Source organism: Lissotriton helveticus, chromosome 6, assembly GCF_964261635.1.
Source record: "Lissotriton helveticus chromosome 6, aLisHel1.1, whole genome shotgun sequence".
Taxonomy (NCBI): Eukaryota; Metazoa; Chordata; class Amphibia; order Caudata; family Salamandridae; genus Lissotriton; species Lissotriton helveticus.
Genome location: NC_136067.1, coordinates 1,825,898,395 through 1,825,911,781, shown reverse-complemented (window position 1 = coordinate 1,825,911,781; position 13,387 = coordinate 1,825,898,395).

Here is a 13,387-nt window from a genome sequence, read left to right as displayed (position 1 = left end):
GACTGCTTTCAGTCGGTAACTGGTTGGGTACGCCCACTTTGCACGTCATTAGCGATAAACATCGCTGACATGCAAAGGGGGCCCCAAACTGCTCGCTATCGCCTAAAAGCTGTCGCTAACATCAGTTAGTGACAGGTTGCTAATAGGGCGATAGAATTATCGCCGCTTAGCGGCCGAAAACGGATGCTAAATCGGCGATAATTGCCTATCGCCCCCCTTGGTAATATGCCCCCTGGATCATTGCAGGTAAGTAAACAATTAAATTAATAAAACGAATTTGGGGACATATTATCAACAAAAGGCGATAGATTATTGTCGTTTTTATCGGCAGGAAAATGCCGATAAAGCGACGATAATGAGATTGATAATATGCCCTTTGGGAATTCCCATACCAGTCCAGGTTAACACCAGAACTTGGGCTTCTATAGCAATTTACAAGAACCTATTATCAAGCTAATTTTCGCCGTTTTATCTGCAGTTTCCTGCACATAAAACGTCGATAATTTTAATACTGGTCCTTAATAATATGCCCGTCAGTGCCATATTATCAGTAAAGGGCGATACATTATCGCCACTTTTACCGGCAGGAAACTGCCACTAAAGCGGCGATAATGGTCTCGATAATATATCCTTGTGAATTCCCATAGAAGCCCAGGTTAACACCATAACCTGGGTTTCTATGGGAATTCACAAGGATATATTATCGAGAGCATTATCATCACTGCTTTACCGGCAGTTTCCTGTCGATAAAAGTGGTGATAATGTATCGTCCTTTATTGATAATATGGCCCATAATCCCTTAATGTACAGAGAGGCACAAAATGATATTAAAGAAAAAAACATAACAGCATGCAGTATAGGAAAAACACATTTACTACTATAAAACGTTTAACAACAGACGAATATAGGAGCATATTATCAATACAGGCGATAACATTATCAACACTTTATCGGCAGTTTCCTGCCGATAAAGTGGCGATAATTGTATTGCCGAGTCTTGATAATATACCCCATAATTCGTTAATGCACAAAGATACACCGCACACACGCACTCCCATATAACTTTTCAATTCACCTTTCAAATTGAATTCTAGATTAACAGGAATACCACTCACACAGTGGATAATTTTCTACAAAATCTCAGTTCAGTGTTTGCAGCACAACCGTCGAATTGAACATTTTCCCTCTCATTTTACGCATACATACATATGAATAACCAATTAAAATCCTATACACATTAATTAAAAAAAAAAAAACATTTCTATTGGTTTAACATTCCAAACCTTTCCAACTAATAGGACTTTCAACCCTTCCCCCATTCCACAATCTGCCAGTTACCATAGAAACACTTCAGGGAACACCTAAGTCAGCACATAGGTGAAAAGTTCATCATACATTGTTGCAAATTGAAACAGCAAGTATGCTTGACTGGAGAGTATACCAGTTTATCTTTTGTAACATTCTTTTCTGTCACTTTTTCTTAACCAATAAAAATAAGGCTTTTAAAAAACAGAAACATGGAACCTAGTTTTCTGTAAAGTGTTGTCAAACAACCAATCATTTCTTTTCTTTTTTTGAAAACTGCATGTTGTCCACCATTTTAGAAAAATCTTACTTTTCAAACTACCATTTCATTTACAGACACCATCAGAGTGCATCCAGACCTCTCTTTAAAATGCTTACAGTGTGGATTGTGGGACACAGCTATATTTTCTGGAGTCAAAGGTACGCACAACAGAAAAGAATTCACAAAGACCTAGGTTTACCAAATGTAGACATTAAATGGATTGGACAGAGAGGGTTAAAGTTGTACCAATTGATGCCATTGGTGAAATCCTTTATGCATCTCCAACACCCTGACCTCATAATTGTGCATTGTGGTGGCAATGACCTAGGCATTTGACTGGGGCAGCTCTGGAAATGCTCATGAAGGACACCTTTGCACAATTGATGACACTGTTCCCCAAAACTGTCTTTGTATATTCTGATATATGCCAAAGGCAGAAATGGAAGCCGTCCAACCACTATTGTCCACAGTTCGAAAAAGCTAGGAAACATGTGAATAAATCTGTTTCTGCCTTTCTCCTAGACTATCGAATGGGGTCCATTTACAACTACAATCTGCGTTTCAATATGCATGGCATCTATAGGAGAGATGGTGTACATTTTACAGATGAGGGAAACAGAGTCTTCCTCATGCATCGGTACTTACTTGTAGGTACTAAAATCTCGCAATAAACACAACGGCTCTTTTTAGAGCCACACAACACATGAACAAATACATTTCATAAATATCTAAAATAATTTTTATTTTTCTTGCTTACGTACGCTTACGTGACGGCTTTCAACATTACAGCTGTACGTCGTCCATACGTGGTTGGTACGCGTGCAATAAATCTACCACTCCCTGAGCAACAGTATAGGTTCAGAATGTTTCTATCTTGCCCCATTTCCTTATTTCTCAACTTTGTTTTACTGTTTCCTTGTGACTCGGCTGCCGTGACAAATAAGATGGCTGCCAACACTTCTTGGTTTGGAGTATTGACAGCCAATCAGCATGCAGCTCCTGCTCGTAATTGTACATATTTCTGTACACGTACGCTGCGATTTTTCTTAAAAAAAATAGAGCCTAAACATGCATGTACGACCCCCTAACCACGCGTGATCGTCACCACAAAGCCATTAGCATGCATTTTGGGTCATAATATCAACAAAACGAGATGAATTATCGCCGCTTTATCGCCACTTTCCTGCTCATAAAAGCGGGGATAATGTGTCACCTTTTGTTGATATCGCGTTTTGTTGATAATATGGCCCAAAATTTGTTTTATTAATGAAATTGTTTACTTACCTGCAATCATCCAGATTCCGTTCTTTATCACCCCTCACCCTGCCCGTCCCCCGCCCCCCCTGCCTGCCCCATCGCAACTCTCAGCACGGGCCCCGGCTGAAAGACGCGGATGCGATCTAGTCATTTACCACAAAGTTGTGGGGAATCCTTGGTGAGGCGTGTGCTCACTAACGAGTGCGCACTTCACCAAAGATGTTTTCAATTGCTCCGTAGACATTCCTGAAGAGAAAGTGGAAATATTTCTGTGAGAGTTAAAGAACGTTGTTTGACAAGTTAGTGAGTAAGTAAACTTACCTGACATTATAGACAATATTGAATGTACTCAGTATTTTCTCTAACTTAAAAGAAGAAACGATAAAACTCGTGTTAAGCAAGGTCTTAAGGGAAAAGAACACATTGAGTAAGGAATACTACTAGAAAGACTTTTGAATTAAGAAGGAACATTAGTGAAAAACATAAGATATTCAAGGATTGACAGAATAGATAACAAGCAACTGCATAAAGAAAAGTTAGTAGAAGAACACAAGGAAATTAATAATATAAAAATTAGACAATAAACTGAGAGGCCTAGGTTAATGAATGTTACGTAATTATAGGTTAAAAGCAGTGAGAAAAATAAAGAACCGTAAGCTACAAGGTTGCAAATAAATACTAGAGGAGAGGCTACTTCGAAATTGGAAGGGGTAGGTAATTAGTAGGGTTAGACTAAGTTATAGATGAGGAATAGAGATAGAGTAAACACATGAAGCATTCAAAAAGTAGTGTGATAATGATGTCTAAATATACACAGATACACAGTGTCATTCAGAACAATGAATAGTATCTTTTCCATTATAGTAAAACACATTTACTGTTTTGGAAAGGGTAAGGTGAATAGACATATTCTACATTTTTTAGTAGTGTATTTTACTATAACAGCCTGAGTCTTTTCCTATAGTCATAAGGAGTGACTGCTTTCAAAATTTAAGAAAAGCTAAGAACAGGATATCCTTATAAGTAATTATAGTTGTATAATTTTGCAAAGGACTAAAACTCTACTAATGGAATGTTATTAGATAATGGTATTTATATAGTATTTTTTGTAGGTCAAAATAGGTGAAAATGGTAGTTTTGTATTATATATTACGAAAAGTGATCAAATTAACTGTTTATATTTTTATACAAGGAACAAGAACATAAAGGAAAAATTATGGAAAGAGAACAGCCTCATACTCAGGAGATTTTGGATATTACTTTGAGTATAATTGAAGAACTAATCGTATCTGTCGCAGGCAATGAGAGTGAAGAAGGGGAAATTAGTGCTGCAGACATGAATTGTGATTTTGAAGAGGAAAGTTATGTTGAAATTTTAGAACACATTAAATCAGAACCTGCTGACGAGGAAATTGATCTGAATGACATTTCTGATGAAGTTGTATTGGAATGTCTGTTAAATTATGAGATGTTACAAGAATAAATTTATTGCCGAAAAATAATAAAGGTTTGAGCACTATCTACTAATGTATTTATTGTACTAAAAGTGAAACAGTTATAAATTCAGTTATATATTCTTTAAATATTTGTATTGATTTAAAATATGCAAAGTGGGTTTGAGGGTATCGATTGCTTAAAATCCGTATGGAGTATACATGCAGTCTTGTATGCAGTTGCAAACTTGTGTTTTATGCCTTCAATTCCCCAGTCTGTATCCTTAGACTTCCACCAAACACCCTGACACTGCTGTTTTAGTATTGTAGTGAGCCACTCAGCAGTATGTTCTTTTTGATTGTACGGTGGTAAAACTGAAGCTGTAATAAATTTAGTGAGGAACTTTCTTTGCAGACGTGTAATGATCCAGTCAGTATCTAGATAGTCACGGATTAAAAGAGGGCTTAGTGCATAGGCTGTTTCAAACCTCTATGGACTGTGGATGCAATGTTCTATACACCAGCAAACTTATGTTTTATACGTTCAATTCCTCAATGTGTATCCTAATATTTCCAGCAAACATTCTCACACTACTGTTTCAATATTGTAGTGAGCCATTCAGCAGTATGTGTTTATCTGTATACTGTGGTACAACTGAGGCTGTTATAAATTCAATCAGGTTCTTTCCTTGCAGTCTTGTAATCATCCACTCACTATCTAAGTACTCATGCATTAAAATAGGCCTTAGGGCATAGACTGCTTCAAAATCCTTATAGACGATGTATGCAGTCTTCTATGTACTTGCAAATTTGTGTTTTATACGGTCAATTTACTAGTTTGTATCGTTACACTTCCAGCAAACGCTCTGTCACTGTTGTTTTAGTTTTGTACTGACTCATTCATCGGTATGTAGTAATCCTATCACCCTCACACACCAAAATGGCCCTTGGTGTCATGCTTCATCATCGGGGTCTTCCCGCTCGGCTGCCGAACGGGGCAGTGCTGCAACAAGCGACTACGCCGGAGCACCTTTTTGATGGAGGTGCTATGTGAGTGAGTGGGAGTGAGTGTCAGTAGGGTCAGGGGTGATAGAGTGATGTTAAAAAATACCTGGCTTAGTGAAAAGAAAAAATTATTTAATAGGCACTGGCTGGTATTATTAAAAAGTACGGTGATGTCGGAAAGATTAAGCTACTTAGTGGGCTAACTTTCCTGTGCGGGTCAACATGTTTCGGGGCGCCATGCCCCTTCGTCAGGACCGGGGTCAGATCCCCCTGTCTCTCACTAAATGTTGTTCCACAGTGCGTGTATGTACCCTACAATGTAAAGTACTTATTTCTATCAATGTGTATTTGACATATATTTTATATAAATACAAAGCCCTTGCTAACACTGACAGAGGAGGAAGCATCACGAGGCTGGAGGTTTATTGGACCTCCAATTACCCGTCTGTCCAGTTTTGGCTCATGGGGCACTGTACCCCTCCTTGCCAAGTATGTATCAACCACCTTGCACATACTTTCCCTAGATGTACCACTGGTGTGTGGGTTTGATTGTGTGCTATCTTCAGTTGAGATTACGTATACAGCAATATTTGGCTACTGATTCAATGATGAATTTTGTACCTCTCACAGGACATCCAGCAGCATCTGCATACAACCAAGTATACTAGTGTTAGCAAGGGCTTTGTTGCAGCACTGCCCCGTTCGGCAGCCGAGCGGGAAGACCCCGATGGTGAAGCATGACACCAAGGGCCCTTTTGGTGTGTGAGGGGTATTTTAACACATCTAGTGTATTCCAACACCAACAGGATACACACTAACCTTCTCGGAGGTGGACCTTTTTGATTACTAGTACCTTGACAAGAGGAGGACGTGCCCACCTCGGTGCCAACCAGCACCACCTCTTCCTTCCCCCTTTTTGATTTCTTTAGTAATCCTATCACTACATTAAAACACTAATGGGCACATATACAATAACTGGCATATCCCCAGGAATATGTCAGGTATTGTGCTCCGTGACACCACCACCATGGATGCGCCGTATTTACAATGCGGTGTACCATGGTACAAAAATGGCACATATATCTAATGTATCTGGGCTGTAAAGGTGGTGCATTGTTTGAGTTATGTTGGAAGTGCAACGTATCTCCAGCAATGGTCTGGAGGCCCTTTGCTCAGACTGCTGTGTCAATCCTTACACCTGTTTCAAGGTAGTGCAGGGTTTTGACACAGCATGAGCGCAAAAGTGACAAAGTGAATTCTTGTAGATTGTAGTCAGCCACTTTTAGGAGGTGTTTCTGCGCAGGAACGCCCCCCATGTAGGAATGTGTCCTTCTGGTACAGGGATTTACAATGTGACATACCTCCCAGATACGTCACATTCTAAATACAACATATCGTGGTGCATCTTTTGCACCACTGCTTCATCAGAAAAGTGATGCAACGGTGGTGTAAAAGAGGCACAAGGGTGTTGTAAATCTGCCTCTAACAAACACTTACAAATTCACCGAGGCAGTTTCACTAGCAGTGCATTCTTTTTTAATTTACTTTTGTTATTATTTTACATTACAAATACGAAATGTAACTTTAAAAATAAAATAAATATAAGTATTTATAATAAAAATGTTGGAAATTATTATAAAAAGAAAGAAATATAATAATTAGTATATTTCAAAATTATCATTTACAAAACCTTTGAAATTCACTGAAAAAACCATAGGTTTCACACACGTTATAGTTAGGAATTAGCATTTAAAAAATCTTAGAAATTCCCTGAAAAATCCATAGGTTTCACCCATGTTATAGTTAGCTGGACATTTCTCTCATACAAACCATTGAAATTCCACCGTTATAGTTAGTTCAGCTAACTATAACTCGCGCGCTCGCAATGCACTGCTGATGATGTCACATATTACATCACTCATCACATGGTCAGTGACATCACTGATGACATCACTGATGACATCATCCACTGAATGTATGTCTTTCTGAAAAATAAATATTTTTATATATGTATATCTACTGCATGCTATCATCATGACTAATGATGGAGTATAGAGTGGTCATGTTAATGGTGACCAACAACCCATCGTTTTCCCAGGGAAGATCATATATCTTTTTAAGAAAATCTTCAGAGTCTTGTATATATGAGGGAAGTAATTTTACCAAGGGGCATAAAAATGAGTCAATGTATTTAGAGGTATTTTCCAGGGCTCCGCTAATTGCAGATATAATCGGATGCCTTGGCGGATTCTTTGTGTTCTTGTGCACCTTGGGAATTAAGTAAAACACTGGTGTAGTAGGATTTGAGATTTTTAAAAACTGCATTTCTTCCCTTGTGATTAAACATTGGTTGTACCACTCCTCAAGTTGCCCATCATATAACCTGAAATTACTTTGCATTGTAGCTTCTGTTACTTTAACATAGTTGGCTTGATTATTAAGTTGTTTATAGGCCTCACTCAAGTGTTTTGATCTATCCTAAAGGACAACATTCCCACCCTTGTCTGCATTTCTCACAATACAATTTCCTTTAGATTTCAGTTTAGTAATTAATGCAGATTACTCTTTTTCATGCTGGGTGAAGTTTTTATGTTTAACACTGGTGCATTTTTCAAGGTTCTTCAAGTCATTTACAACTAGCTCATTAAATAGGTCCACTGTGTCTCTTGCGGTAATAGGCAGGAACCTAGAATTTTGTCGGAAGTTAGTGGGTGCATTACTTCCAATGTCCACTTCCTGTTCTCTTGCTACTTTGAATGCTTGGCTACTTGAAACAGGTCTTAATTCTTCTTGACTGTATGTGCTGGCTCTCCTAGGGTATCTTCGTTGCTCCCGGGTGGATGATCCATCTCTCTCAAATCCAGCATTAAATCCAAATCGGCTACCGAAAGAGTGTCCACTTGTGCAGGGGCATGAACCATCCTGCCTTCAGATCTTCCTTTGTGTTGATTTTGTGCAAAATACTTTTTCAGTTTCAACGACCTTACAAATTTGAAAGTGTCCACCCTGGTAGCCACATAGTTGAAATCCGCCGGGGGTGCAATAAGAAAGACCTAGTTGTAAAATATTTTCCTCCTTTTTAGATAGATTAACATTAGTCAAATTGATTATAGTTCCTTCGTTCTCCGTGGTCTCAAAACCTTTTCCTTGTTCCCTTTCACAGTAGGCGTGCTGGCGTTGTTTGGACCCTTTGTGCCTCTGTTGCCTCTGCCTCTTCCTCTTGGTTTGCCTTCGTATGTTACTTGGGGTCTTGGTCGAAGGTTGAACCTCCTCTCCTGCTCAAACTTTTCCATGACCAAGGGTGAAATTTTAGCAGTTTGCCGGTTTGGACCTTCCTCCAGGTCTGTGTCAATTTCAGAACTGTGTACACTGCTTAACTTCGATTGTGCCTCTGTTCTTGCCTGGGCCTTTGGGTTCATTCTTTGCTTTCTCAGTGTTTCAAACTTCTTGGCAAAGGTATAGATCTGCCCCCGGTCATAATTGTTCTTGTTTGTCTCTTATACATTTCTGAGCTTTCCTTTCTTTAATTGTTACTTCGAGCTTCTTTAGGCGCTCCAGCATGTCCTTTGTAAACTTCATAATGAATTCCTGATCCACTTCTTTGGCTAGCATTTCTGATATCTGAGCTATCTCTTCCAAGATTTTCTGCCGGTCCACATCAGCATATTTTATCAGGATTGTAAGCATTCTCTGCGATGAATCCTGGTTAGTCTCAGCCCACTCAAGCAGCATATTGGGGTTGGGGTCTTGGTATGTGGGGGCCACTAAGATCTGTAGCCCCCATGGGATCCGTTTTACTTCCAAATAGCGTTGGAGCGATTTCGACTCTCACCACTTTGAAAGCTCACTAGGTTTGAGCTTTTCTAAGCTTTTCTAAGCGCCTCCATCGCGCCAGAACATCTCAGACTTTTTCAGAACTTGTAGGGAGTCCTGCTTTCTTCGTAGGTACACTGGTGTCATTAAACATTGAGAGTGCAGCCTCCTCTCTTTCTCTTAATTCCGCAGCTGACATTATATTTTCACAACAAGGTTCGAATGCCTATTGCCAGACACCGCCAGTATCTTGATAGCACAATGCTATTAGATGTTAAAAAATTCCTACTGGCTTCCCCACATCGCGCACTGTACTTGTAGGCGTTCCCTACCTGGAAATGCTGTGGCATCTTGCGCAAGTTCACCGACTCGAACGCGATCACCCTCAGCTCTAGGTACTCCTCCCAACTTCTGCAGAGTGCTTGCAGTCAGCACCTCTTCAGTTTACAGTGCGGGAGCGGCAGGCTCAAAGACTTTTGCTCCTCTTCACCTCGGTACAGCCGCCGCACTCCTAAGCAGCGGGTGCGTCGTTGAAAAAAGGACCACCCAGGTACAGTCCATAATACCACGTTCCCTCACTTCAATAAGCAAGGATTAACAACACTTTGTTCTGGCCTAATAATTTATTGAGGACAGCTGAAAAGGACGCGTTCCCCCGGCTCAGCGGCTTGTTCACCAATAGTTTTACTGTTCATAAATCGCCCATTTTAACCACAGTGTTACAAAAACCTTTCACATGATGTGACTACAAAACCAGTGCAATAGACAAAAGGCTTGTAGATCTTTCAATGCCCCCACTCGTTTTTACCTGTGATCAACGAGTTCATTCAAATGAATTCAACTAATTCATAAATTTTTCTAAAACTGGTGTTAATAGAACACTCCCTTAATTCGGGAATATATTTAAAATTGTCAATTACAAAGGGTTAAATTCATCATCTTGTAACTTTGAATAAACTTTATCAAGCCGCTAGTGCAGACAAATCCCTGTTTTACTACGGGATTCGGTTTTATCTTTAATAAATACAAACAACATTGACAATAACTTGTTACCCATGACAGGAATGAGAGTCATACGTAGAGTAGGTGTTGAAATACCCACTTGAGAAATCCTTGCTTATCGGAGTGAGGGAACGTGATATATAAATATATCTTTTTTTTCAGGTAAGGGTAAGGTAGCCACAGGCCCTCAGAGCCATGAACCATATATTCTAAATGCCCAATTTACCCTAAAGAGGAGAGCAGTGCTGAATTGCTCCTGCTCTAAGTGCTAAAATACTCTTGGAAATTTGTTTTTGCATCCCTATATTTTCAGTGAGGTGTACCCCAATCAATAATTTCTGTACCATTTCCAAACTGATAATTGTTATGGATTTGCCTTTGAAATACTCATTCCTGTTTCAGCACAGAACTCTGAGAAACTTTCCAATAAATTACACAATTCCATAGGGCTCTTGGAAAAATCTGATGCGGCATCAACAAAGATGCGACATTTGGTGGCCTTAGCGTGCCCAGATGACATAGAATTAATGTCATAAGATAGGTACTAAGGAGCCTTTTAAGGTCCCAAAGAATTGAAATCTAATGATGAAGCATGCCATGTTAACTGGGTGCGGTTTTCTAAGATACATGTACACAACACAAAGGGATACACATGGTCAGAAAAACTATCATTAGTACTAGTGATCTATTTCTGTAACACAGGTTTAGAAAAAAGATATTTTTAGGACGAAACACATTCCATTCTAGTCATCAAATGTTCCCCAGATCCTCATGTGGACATATATTTTTAAGATAGGTGCCAGGGACCTTCCATGGCTAGCAAAAAAGCCTAAAATAGTACAAGGGTTCTCAACCTCAAAACGGACTTTTTCTTACCCTCACTTTCTTTTGCATTTGACTGATAACTTTAGAGAAGCTAAATTAAAGAGTTGACTATACCTCTTTCCCTTTGTTTGTCCTACATACATTATTCATAATCATTTATATATAAACAGAATGGACTAAGAGCTAACACACTGTTATGTCTGACTAGCCATTTCTCCCACATCACACTTAAGAAGAATACCTAGTAACTACTTAACAATTAAGTAACTTAATCATTAACTTCTGAAGGAACCCCTATCTATATTAACACTGACCAGAGTTTGAACACTGGAACAATGCATAATGCACGTTTCTATCTTATCATCTGTAGGTACACTAACTGCCTCTCTTGTCAGACTAACATATTTTGTGAGTTGTAGGTGTACACAAAAAACGTAATCACAGGTGCTTTGAAGTTCATGAAGCCCACTATGAACCAAATCTAGACTTTTGATAGCAATACTTTACCATACATCCTTTCGGCTGAGTCAGTCAAGCAAATTGGTTAAAAATTAGCCTGATGATTATGGCAACGTCTCTTGAAAAACGGTATATTTGTGCTTCTAACCATGAACCAGGGATAGCGACAGATGCTGTGACAGCATCAGCATTATTTAAGAGTGTTAAGGCTAGATTTTTAGAGCTCAACTTGCATTCAATAAAGGTATGGGCCTTGTTGCTTTTTTGGGAGTTTATGGTGCAATTCACTTCCGCAAGCATAAGGGAATTATGATACCTTGATCCCAGACATCCCCAGTAAGACAATCCTTCAGTATGTGTTGCTAAACTAGACCAAGAAATAAAAGTAATGGTCAAACCACATGTCTGCAGCAATGCGTAGTCTGGGCTCAAGGATACTTCATTAGACACATGATCTACAATCCTATGGAACGATGTATTGTCCTGTTCAGCGACAGCTATGTCAATAGTTTTTCAAATGCTATAATTCCAATCCTGTTTCCTATTTAGGTTTTATATGATTTCCTGAACAGCAATATTTCTAAATCAGAAGTCAATGTCTTGTATTTGAGATTTCAAAGAAGCTGAGCCTTGATGTGATTGTCTGCTTGTATTTGGAACATGACTGCTTTCCTCTTGTGCTGGACATATTCTTGAGAAAGCCTAAGAGAAGGATGCTTTAGAGGAAGTGTGGATCATCTGCCCCGGCAGTGGCTATGCTTGGCCACCTGTGGTGTTCATCACACCCAGGTGCTGTCTCAGATTGATCCTGTAACTATAATGTGCAGTACCTCCTTTCAAGTGAAGGGTAAGCAAAAGGGATGGCCTGACCAATATTTTATGCTTTTCTCTGCTGAAAAGGAGGTTGCTTCCTGCAGCTGCCATCTCCGCTGAAGCGTGACAGGAGATACATTCTGACACCATCTATAGATTCTCCCTCAAAGGTGATTGTACCAGCTGAGCGAGTGACCACCATTATTGCTTCTAATAGTGGACAGGTAAAAATGTCTGGTGGGAGTGATGTGATTCTAAGTGCCCTCCCAACCTGGTGTGTTCTGTTGGGCTGAATGTCCTTTAATGCCGGGCAGGATGAGTGAAAGCAACGCTTGATATAGTTCCCAACTGATTCAGACGTTGGATCGGTGCAATCTATTTTGCATAAGCTCGAGATGCCTCTGCATGTCAATATCTCAGGAAAAAGTCCAACTCCTCTACCCCACATTCCCCAATGCAGTGACTCTCTGGCCCAACTTGGGTGGTCGTGCTTTTACTCCTTCATCTCAGTGGATACTATCACAGAGGCGGTACGGCACCGCGAAGTTTGCGGAACAGTTCTTCAGTGAAGGTGAGCATGAGGGGGCCTCAGCCGTCCTCTTTGTTTTTGTGCATGCCATTTTGGGAACTAATATCACTATTTCGTAGCTGTTTGGTGCAGGTGTTGTTGACCCCAGGTCTGGATAGTGCATACCGTCCCGTACTCTTTAGTGCATGCAGAGTCCGTGGCAATGCAGGGGGGCCAGCACCAAAGTCAGGCAGGCTTGGTGATCTGCTCTGCCACTTCGGGGCTGCTCCAAGTGTCTGTCGTCTCCCCCTTTGTTGCTATTTTGTGCGGGGTAGTATCTTAATAGGGAGTGTCTAGTCTGGCTTTTGGGTGTAGTGCTTGTGGACTGCCCTGTTTGCACTCTCCACTCCAAGACCGCTAGGCACCTGTGTTAGTGATACTTGGCTGAATAAGTACTCACTGCCTTGCAAAGTCTCGGGCCACCGGCCTACTTTTGGGACCCAACACGCAAAGCATCTGCTGTGCACAGCCCATGCAACCACTCTTGACTCTTCTAGGGCTGAAACTCACCCCCGCTGACGTCCAGTCTCATTACTGCCCTCAGGCTGATACTCACCCGCAATCAGTCCATTTGCCTTTTCTCATTAGGTGTTCAGGGCAAATTCTTGCTTTGCTCTTTTTTCTGCTTGTTTTCATCTCAGGGGA